Genomic DNA, 9,755 nt, shown 5'->3' with positions numbered 1-9,755 from the left:
CCCAACTAATTAATTGGTGGTGCTGAGCGAACGTCTTATTTAAAAATGGCTCAGCAGTGAGACACAATCTAATCAGAACGAACCAGGGAACGTAGCAGTTTCCAGGTGAGTAAGCTGAAATGCCGAAGTCATTGCATGAAAGGATGGGGGAAAAAAAAGCAAACGGGGCTGGAAATGACAGGGGAAGGAAAAGAGAGGAATCAGCTACATGGGCAGAGCAATAGCAACACATTGCCGTCATTATTCCTCAGCAGTGAGCGCAGCAAAAAGAATGAGGGGGAAACATGGAATTAAATCAAATATGATTACTGAACAAATAGGAAAAGAGCAGCGAGGGTGTTTTTGGTTGTTGGTTTTTTTTTGCTGGGTTGGTTGGGTTCTTTTTGCAGCGTGTGTTTGGGAGGGAGAAGTGCTGCAGGGATGGGAGGGGGATGTGGATGTGCCTCTGTTTGCCCACCCCAGCTCAGCCAGGCCCTGCAGGTGGGAAGCAGCAGTGGGAGCAGGTGGGAACTGCTACCTGAAAGCATGCTTTGATCCCATTTTCATGCAAATTCAGCAGTAATAAAGAGCAAGGAAGTGCAACAGGGCTGCTGGGGCATAACTGCTTCTGAATAGATTGCTTTTTAGGGGTGGGAATGTAGCAGAAATGCTGAGTCATGGCTTGAAGCAGTGATGGAGCACCTGGTGGGGAGGCAGGGCCAACCCAGGGGAGCTCAGCTGCATGCAATGCAATGCACTGATTGACCTGAAGGACTGGAACCAGGATCCACCCCTTCCCATCCTTTATTTAAGGGTTGGCAGTGGAGGTGAGGGCATTTTCCTGGGGATCCCTGTGTATCTGAGGCCTTCTGAATGTAAGTAGCTTCTTTCTTTTATCTCTGTGGCTGTTGTATTTGAGCAAATCCTCACTTGCTGCATCCTGGGACCTTGCTGCTCTGCTATCATTGCTGTGCTTTCTGTCACAGTACAGAAAGAAAACACACTTTTTCTTTTATTTCGAGCTTCCTGATGCGTCAGCTGCTCCTTTCCATCTTGATGTGCTGTGCTCCCATCCCCACATCTCAGCACATGTATCCTTGGGAGCTGTGAGCTGCAGGGACCTGTGTGGGTCCTGGGAAGTATCCTCTGGGCTCTGGTTTGCATTGGTTAAGCCCACTCCCTGTTATTTTGTTCTGGTTGTGCTCATCCACTCAACACCAGGTTCAGGAGTGTTTTAGCTCTCATGCCACCAGCACTGTGCATCACTCAGAGCATCCCACTGATGGCTTCTCTACAAGGATGGGGCATGGGGGCCATAGAAACATCCCTGCTGCAATCAGTGCTGCAACGCACGGCTGCTTGGGTGCATGGAAGCACTGAGGTGTGGTGATGGAGCTCTCAGGGGAGGTGCTGGAGAGGAACCAGGCACCTGCAATTTCTATTTACTTTCATATAAGGTTTGCACTGAGCCTCCTGGAAAAGCCCTTCCCCTCTGCTCTCTGCCTCCATTTTGCAGCTCAGCTGTCCCCAAAATCACCGTGCAGCCGCAGTGTGCAGCTGCAGCCACGTCCCCCATTGCAGCAGAGCATGAAGGAGAAGCATGCAGCATCATCCTTCCTGCTGCCCACCTCCCTGCTTGGATAGAACAGGCTTTAAATCCTCGTCCCCCCCCTCCTCACAGCTCCTCTGTGCAGGAGCCCCAAGCAGAGATCCCACACTCCTCCCTGCTTTGTGAAGGTCACTCCTGCCCTGTGCTCCTCAGACGTGCTGAGTCTCCACCTCATTTCCTATGCATTGAACTTCCCAGACCTGCAGGACTCTCCGACAGCAAGGCGTGAGGATTTGACCATTATTTTTCTCTTGCTTTCCCCTTGCATCTCTCTCTCTCTCTCTCTCCAAGAGAGGATTATGGGTTGCACCTATTAATTTTAGTCCTGAAGCAGCAAGTGGAACTTTGCTGAGTGTTTTACAACCTGCTTTCTCCCAAATCCCTTCTCTGTGCCCTTCCTGGGAGCGAAGCAAGGAGAAAGCGCCGGAGGGTCGTGCTGCATCTGCACCCATGGGTGAGGATGCAAAGGGATCCTGAAGCAATTCATCACCCTCGTTGTGTTTGCATTTGCAAAACTGCAGCACTGCAACTTGACAGCAGCAGCCAAACCTCCTACCCGTCCACTTCCACACGTGCACAAGGAGAAAGGCAAGGAAAGGCCACAGGTTGGTTTGGCTTCTGGTGCGCCTTGCTGCAGAAAGCAGGCAGCGATGCCCCCCCAGATGCTACACTTGCTTTTTGGGGGGATATCAGATACGATTTCAGCTGTGATTAAAATGTGTGGTGTGAGGTGGGGATGTCATAAACCCAGTGGTGATAGATTGATTTCAATCCTAGACTTTTACACCCTGAGTCCTGAGCTGCTCCAGCAGCGAGCACAGCCATGCAGGGAAGGTTTTATGGAGCATAAAGGCACAGGCTGCCGTAAAACTGGGGAGTGGGAGGGAAGCCAGCCCTGTTTAGGAGGCAGCGTGGGCATGAATGCGTGGTGCTATGGGGGAGATTTCCAGCAGTGCTTTGGCAAACAAAAACGGGCACTGCCACTGTCAAATTTGGGCCAGTTTCAGCCATAACCGAGATGCAGAGCAGTCGCCCTGGAAGTGGTGTTCAGTGGGTTTTAATTGATTTCGTTCTTTTTACTATAAATAACCAAAAGACTTGAGCCTAAATGGGCAAACCATGGTATTGATGGCCTGTAACAGACACAAGATGAATTGAACCCTCCATCCGCCAGCATCCCGCTTGCAACGGGAGATGCGCCGACGCCGTAAATTCCCGAGGACAGGATTGCTATGCAACAGCATAATACATCTTCTATTCAATCTTTTATACATTATGTTTTGTCCTGCAGTTCGGTCGAAATATTTATGGACTGGGAGATGCTCTTTGAAGAAGTATTGGCCCTTAGGGCTCTTCCTGCTGGCTGTGCTCGGTGGCCTTGGGTTATTCGAAGGGCTCTGCTGTCTGGGATAGCAATTGGAGGATGCAAAACTGCTAATAGTCAACATCCATTGGTTTGGGTTTGGTTTCTGACCCTGAGGATGCCTGGAGCAATCAGCTTGCCTCTCTGCTCCTTTGTTTCCCCTCTTCCACCCTCCTAGAAAAGAGATGCGTGGTGCACAATGCTGGGGCAGCAGCGTGTCTGCAGTGCATGGCTGGCGGGGGATTTGCAAGCTGATTTTTGCTGGATTTCTTCAATGGGAAAAGCACCAAGGAAATGCACTTTAAATAGGTAAACAAAAAGAGGAGTTCTCCCAAATCATAATTCCCTTTCATGTGGCTCTGCCTTAAGGCTTCTGGCTGGTAGAATTAAAGAAATACAATTAAACTGAAGCTGGCTCCCCGGTGCCTCTGTGCAAACGAAGGGAAAAATACTACCAGCACACGTGGCCAGACTACCAGAAAAAGCACCCACAACTTCACTGCTTTAATTTAAGCTTCTATTCACATTGCTGTCAGCATCCAGAAACCGCTCCCATCTGCTGCTACTCGAGAGCTGTGCTGGCAGAGCTCACCTCCATCCATCCCTCATGGGCAGGTGCCAGCGAGCTAAAAATACAGCCAGAAGTGACCCTCTTTCTTGGCAGCCTCTGGGAAGCCTGGAGGCTGCAGCAAGCCAGGCTCTGGCGTGGGGTGACTCTGAATTTTTCAATGGGGAAGTGCTTTTTTTGATCGTAGTCTTTCTGGTTGGGGCAGGTCTGCCTGGTAACAGCAGTGCCCAGTTGGCCGTGGGAGCTGGCGGCGCTTGCGGTGCGTTTTGCGTCGGTGCAAATCCAGCACGACTTGTTCTGCTGGAGCATCTCAGCTGTGCATCCCATGCGTTTCAGCAGCTGCTGGGCTCTGTGGCCTTGGGCAAGCTGCACCAAGGAGAGGGAGCAGCGAGCGGAGAGCTTGGAACCCATCTCCCTGCCTTCTGGAGAGGGCTTTATCTCATTAAAACAAACGAGCAGATGACTGCTGCCTGTGTCGGCAGGGGGACTGCGCTTCATGATTACACTTTATAAACCCCAAGCTGTTTACTGCCTTAGCAGATAAGTTGAGCTTTTAAGAGGAGGAGATACAGTCTGGGGTTTGCACATTTAATAGACTCCTTGCGTGTGCATGTGGCTGTGTGATAACACCCCGAGCCCAACTGCACGTGAGGCTGCAGCATTGCAGGGCTTCGCTTCCAGGGCTGCTTTCCTCGCCACCAGATGTAATGGATGCGCAGAACGTAAAGCACATCTTAATCAATGTGAGAGATTCTGCTTAAAACCCAATGATTTTGATCTGGAGCCTGACAGCGCGGTAATTTATATGCAGCGCAGCATAACCAAAGAGCTTGTTATGCAAACACAGACCACTGATTTGACAAATCTCCTGGAAACGGAATTAATGTCTGTATTCTGTGAAAAGATGTAATTTATTTTAATATTTTAAAGAGGGAAAATTATATATGCATATGTATAAATAGAGCTAAACAGGAATAAACACATATGCAGATATATGTATTTACAAACACTCGTTGCAAGGGCGAGGGCGCGTGGATGGATGGCTCCTTCGTGGCTGTGGATCATTGTGTTCTGACTGCTGTCAATGGGATTATGGTGATTTACACCCAACTCAGATGCAGTCGGGAGCAGGCAGTTAATTGGATCCGTATCGATAACCTGACTCTTGCAAAACATGGGATAGGGGCTGACCCTGCGCTGTGTTGCTGCAGGTGTTGTGCCACCACACTCAACAGCGTGGCATTGGGTTGGAAGTGGCTTCGTGGGGTTGGATTTGAAGTGACCTCATGAGGTTGGATGGGAAATGACCCCCAGGCCAACAGTGCTCTGCGTGTTGATGGGTGGCCATCAACATTTATTGGTGTGATGTTATTGTTGTCTTTTCTTGCAGACTGTGCTTTATTCGTGGCGATGAGGTAGGAAACGCGGTCTGCGTCACTGGAGGTTGTGATGGAATGAGACATATGTGAGAAATCTCTTAATTTGATTTCAGGCTCTGTTTGCTCCCCACTTTCCTCATCCTTCCGTCTATTTGTCTTTTCCATATGGGTGCATCCGTTCCTCCGTCACTCTGTGCTTCAGAGACTCCCACTTCTGCAGGATACGATTCTTTTCCACTCATGGAGGAGGCAGAAATGCTGGCAAGGGGGGGGGAAGGAAAGTTCCTGTGGGGGTCTGAGCATGGGAATGGGGGAGAGGAGGTTCAAGAGTGGAAAAAACACCACTGCAAAGTGAGCGTGGGTCGATGGAGGTGGGTTGATGGTTGGACCAAGTGATGTTAGAGGACTTCTCCAACCCTAAGGATCCTGTGTTTTCATGGTTCTGTGATTCTGAGACAAAAGGAACAGAGGAAGAGGAATAAATGCAAAGCTGGGAGTCGTCAACGCAGGAGCACTCGCCATTGGGGAAAACCGAATCAATCAGCAGTCACTGATGCCACGCTTCATGACCTGAGCCCCATCTCACCCTTCTCACCCCTCCCCTGACCCCATCCCTTTAACGGAGCAGCCCCAACCCTTCCTGCAGTGCAGCCCCCAATGGTTTTGCCCTCTGTGTGTGTGCAGCTTCCTGTAGGCAGTGCCATCTCCACACTGAGCAAGCAGGAGAGGCTGTAGGAAACTAATTAAGCATTCTGTCCTCCTTTCGCCTCAAAGATGCTATGCAAAACCAAAGCCTATTGAATGTTCAAGCAGAATTCTTATTAATTTTATGGGGGAGATAGGAGAATAATTGCCTGGAAACCTGGTTTAAAGAATGGAAACAGACTGTCTCTTCTTTCTTACTTAATTTGTATTGACTTCTTCATTTTTATTTTTGGGAGCTGAAATTGTGGAGTGTGACTTTCGATGCTTTAAAATGTGTATTATAACCCCACTTAAGGAGTTGCTGTGAAGTGGGCTGGATGAGTGAAGATGCAGTTCACTGAATGCCAGCAGAAGAGTAACCATAATAAGGAGGCAGATGTCAGGGCTGGTGCTGCTCCGTGGCAGTGAGGCTCCGAGATGCTGGGAATGGCTTTTGCCAGCTCAGATCTGCAGGGCAGTTGCATCACCTGCGTGCATCACCCCATGAATTCCTTGCAGAGGGATGAAAAACTCATCACAGGGTGGGGAGAGAGGAATGCACAGCACGAAGCATGAAGGGTGGGGAGATCTGGAGAGGCTCAGCACCTTTCCCTTTGCATGCAGCCACCATCTGCACCCCAGGTCCTGTTACCTGGTGCTGCCCTGCACTGCTGACCGTGCCCAGGGCAGAGGGATGGCAGCAGGGAAGGGTTTGGGGTGCTAAACCCCCAGCCCCGCACAGGAGCCGTGCAGCAACCCCAATCCTCTGTGCTCGCTGTGCTGGAAGATTGGCAGTGACCTTTAAATGTCATTTCCAAATGCCAGTCCAAGCTAAGTGGCTACAAAACGCCCTGTCTGTTCTCGATGATGGGGAGCAATGGGCCTGAGCTGCTCAGCTCCTGATGGCCGCAAGACAGCGAGCGCTGGAGAAGGCAAAGATGCCACGTTGACCTGCCCCATGTTGGGGTGCTCCAGTTGCATCTCCAGCCCCACATCCCCACGTGCAGAACCAGGGCTGTGCTGCAGGTTACGGCTCGGTGCACGCAGGTGGTTTTGTTTTCTCCCCTTTGTGCATCTGCACACATCAGCCAACGCGGTAATGAGTTTCCGTGTGGGAGCTCAAGTGTGGCAAAAAAAAGTGCTTGCAGCAAACGTGGACCTCAGCCGAGCTGCTGTGTTCCTGCGCTCTGCAGCCTGGCTTCCAACCCAGCGTCCCTCTGAGGACCTGGGGCTGCAGGTGATGCTCACTGGGATGGGAAGGGGCAGCAGTTTGGATCACTGGCTTTGTGTAGAGCTGGGGGTTCCCATGGTGCAGAAATTGAGGCTTCCCTGGCACAGCAATAGGGTTCCAGTGGTGCAGAAATTGGTGGTCAAATGGTGCAGAAGTTGGGGGCCTCTTGGTGCAGAAACTGGTGATCAAATGGTGTGTAAGTAGGGTTCCAACGGTGCAGAAGCTGGGGGCCTCTTGGTGCAGAAACTGGTGGTCAAATGGTGCAGAAATTGGTGGTGAAATGGTGCAGAAATAAGGCTCCAGTGGTGCAGAAATTGGGGTTGCTTGTGCAGCAACTGGTAATTCAATGGTGCAGATATTAGGGCTCCAACGGTGTGGAAATGGGGGGCTCTTAGGAGGAGTCAAGCCCCTCTTTCTGTCCCAACCTGCAGCACACAGCATGATTTGCCCTGTTTCTTAATCACCATTGGATTGCTCAGCACCAACCCAGGGTCAACCCACCCAACGCTGTCATCAAATGGAGTAAAAGCACCCGTCCTGCAATCGCTGCCTTTGCTGGAGCTGTCAGTGCTACCAGGAGTGAGATAGCTATCCAGAGGAAGGCGAAAGGCTTTGGCTACACAAATTGTATTTCCCTAGGCAGCAGATTAATTAAAACTATCAAGTGTTCCCAGCTTTTTGAAATTAACTTTGAAAGTGTTTGGATAAAAAAATGGGGAATAAAAAAAAGAAAAAAAAAGAGAGAAGCTTGAACATTTTTTGTTTTGTTCTTTTTCTTCTCTCTTGAGTACAAGGAAAGAGCAGGGAAAAAAAAAGGCAGATTTCCCCCCCTTGGTCCATTCACATCACAGAGAAGAGCGCAGCCTGGGGGAGCAGAGCTGTGCTTCAATGCAATACTGTTGGTTCAGAGCAGAGCTTGGGCTGTGATGGCCTTGGTGTTGGGGTTCTGCAGGGCTGGAAGGGCTGTGTGGGTTCCCTAAGGGGTTCCTCTGGTTTTCTTCCTCTCTCCATCCCTGTCTGTCCTCACGTTCCCAGCTGGGAGCAGGTGATGCTGTTCAGGCATGAGGAGTGGGGATGGAGAGAGGAGAAAGCCCCAGTGTCCTCGCTGTCATTGCAACCCACAGCAGCTGGATTCCACTGTGGTCCCCACAGCAAGGCCTTGGCTGTCAATAATGAAGCAGATTCTCCTGAGGAGGCAGAAGGTGATGCAGGCAATGCATGGGATGCAGGCGATGCAAGGTGATGCGTGCAATGCACACAGTGCAAAGGATGCAAGGGATGCAGATGCTGCATGCAATGCGTGCAGTGCAGGTGATGCTCTGGCAGAGCAGAATGCAGCAGCTGTGGTGTGATGCTCTGCATGGCAAGAACAAGAGGGGGCACAGAAAGCAGCAGGGTGGATTTTCAGTGAGCATCTGAAGGAGGGTGGGATCTTCAGCATGCCCGTGCATAATGGGAACAGCTGGGAAGAAGCACAGAGATGCACTGATGTAAACTGGAGGTGATGGAGAAATAAAACAGGGGGGGAAAATCCCCACCCAACAGCCCGTGTACAAGACGTTAGGGGCGATCAGGAAGAATCATGCTCAGCGCTGGATGAAGAGGCTGTGCTGAATATACAGGAGCTGGCTGCCTGCGGGGATGGCTCTGTGATCTAAGAGAGCAATCGGAGCGACGGCGCCTCGCTCTCTGCAGATGGGGGTTTATTTCTCAGCAGGTTTGGTGGTGTGGTAGGTAAATTATGCTTCGTCGTGCTTCCTCGGGTCTTATTTCATGGCCCAGTGATGATTGTGCTGCTGATCTTCCAAAGGGGGTTGTTGTGGGCTGGAGGGGCCTTATAAATAAGAACGTGGAAACCTTCCAGGAGAGACAATGGCTCACAGCATGCAGTACTGTGCCAAAGCACACAGTATAGGCAGTCTGTCCTTATGGCATGTAGGGTGAAATAGAGGTGTCCTGCCCCCTTGGCTCTGGTCCCAAGCTGTGCCTCCAGCACGCACACATACACATACTCGTGTTTTGCCCCCATTCCATTCCAAGAGCTAAAATAAAACAAGCCAGGAGCAGCAGAAACAGACCTGGGATCCCAAAGGGTCCCGGATCAAACCTAATTACTCTTCAAATGACTTCTAATCAGCTCTCCCTCCCTGCTCCCTGCAGCCTTGCAGCTGAAAGGAGGAAACAAATGCTAATCGAATCACTGGGAAACCCCCCCCCACCCCCCAATCCTCTCCCCCTGCCCCTTCTCTGCAGGCTGCCTTGGCTCTGAGGTTGCAGTGCTGCTAATCCTGGGATGCTGGAGCAGAGGCAGTGGCTCCATCCTCATTTCTTCCCCCCCACCTGCATCCCCATCCTCGTTTTCTTGTTCATGCCATTCGCTTTCATGTGGGACCACCAGCACCCTCCATCTGAAGCCACAGGTGCTGGGTTTGCCCTGGCCCAGTTTTAGCATCCTTTGGGTTGCCAAAGACACCCTCCCAGTTTGACCAGTGGAGAAAGGGCCCGTGAGTCTCTCCTCCCACATGGTGACTGCAGTCCCATAGGAAGCTCTGAGGCCAGCTGCAGACACGTCCACCCTTTCCATTCACTAAAAAAGGAAATCAAATAACACTATTGAAATCCATCAGGTGCTTTTCATCTGCTATTTTTCTCCCCCTGCCTGCAGCAAGCACAGCAGCACCAACCTCCTGTCCTGCAGCTCCCCCGTCCCGAGGCTGGGATGGAGGCAATAAGAACAGGGTGGCACAGGGACAGAGCCCATGATGCCGGCCCTGCTCAGCACCAGTTGTAAAACACAACATTAGCACAAAGCCCACTCGGTCGCTTTCTCTCGATTACCTTGGAATTATAATTACACTGGCCCTTAATATCCCCACATCCGAGTAATTACAGCCGACTTACAGCCTCTGGCCACGTCTGATATTAACTTTTAATCACCTCGC

The 9,755-nt window shown here is 50.9% G+C and overlaps 1 long non-coding RNA gene across 1 annotated transcript; it reads left to right on the top strand.

Moving 5' to 3' along the window:
• Nucleotides 1–835: 835 nt before the first annotated feature.
• Nucleotides 836–4,512, top strand: LOC125685274 (uncharacterized). The gene is made up of 2 exons (XR_007373417.1): nucleotides 836–3,260; nucleotides 3,725–4,512. It is a non-coding gene; the product is annotated as an uncharacterized LOC125685274 (long non-coding RNA).
• Nucleotides 4,513–9,755: the final 5,243 nt, after the last annotated feature.

This window comes from Lagopus muta, chromosome 27, assembly GCF_023343835.1.
Source record: "Lagopus muta isolate bLagMut1 chromosome 27, bLagMut1 primary, whole genome shotgun sequence".
Lineage (NCBI taxonomy): Eukaryota > Metazoa > Chordata > Aves > Galliformes > Phasianidae > Lagopus > Lagopus muta.
Note: the sequence above shows the minus strand (reverse complement) of the source record. Positions and strands in the feature narration are given on the sequence as shown.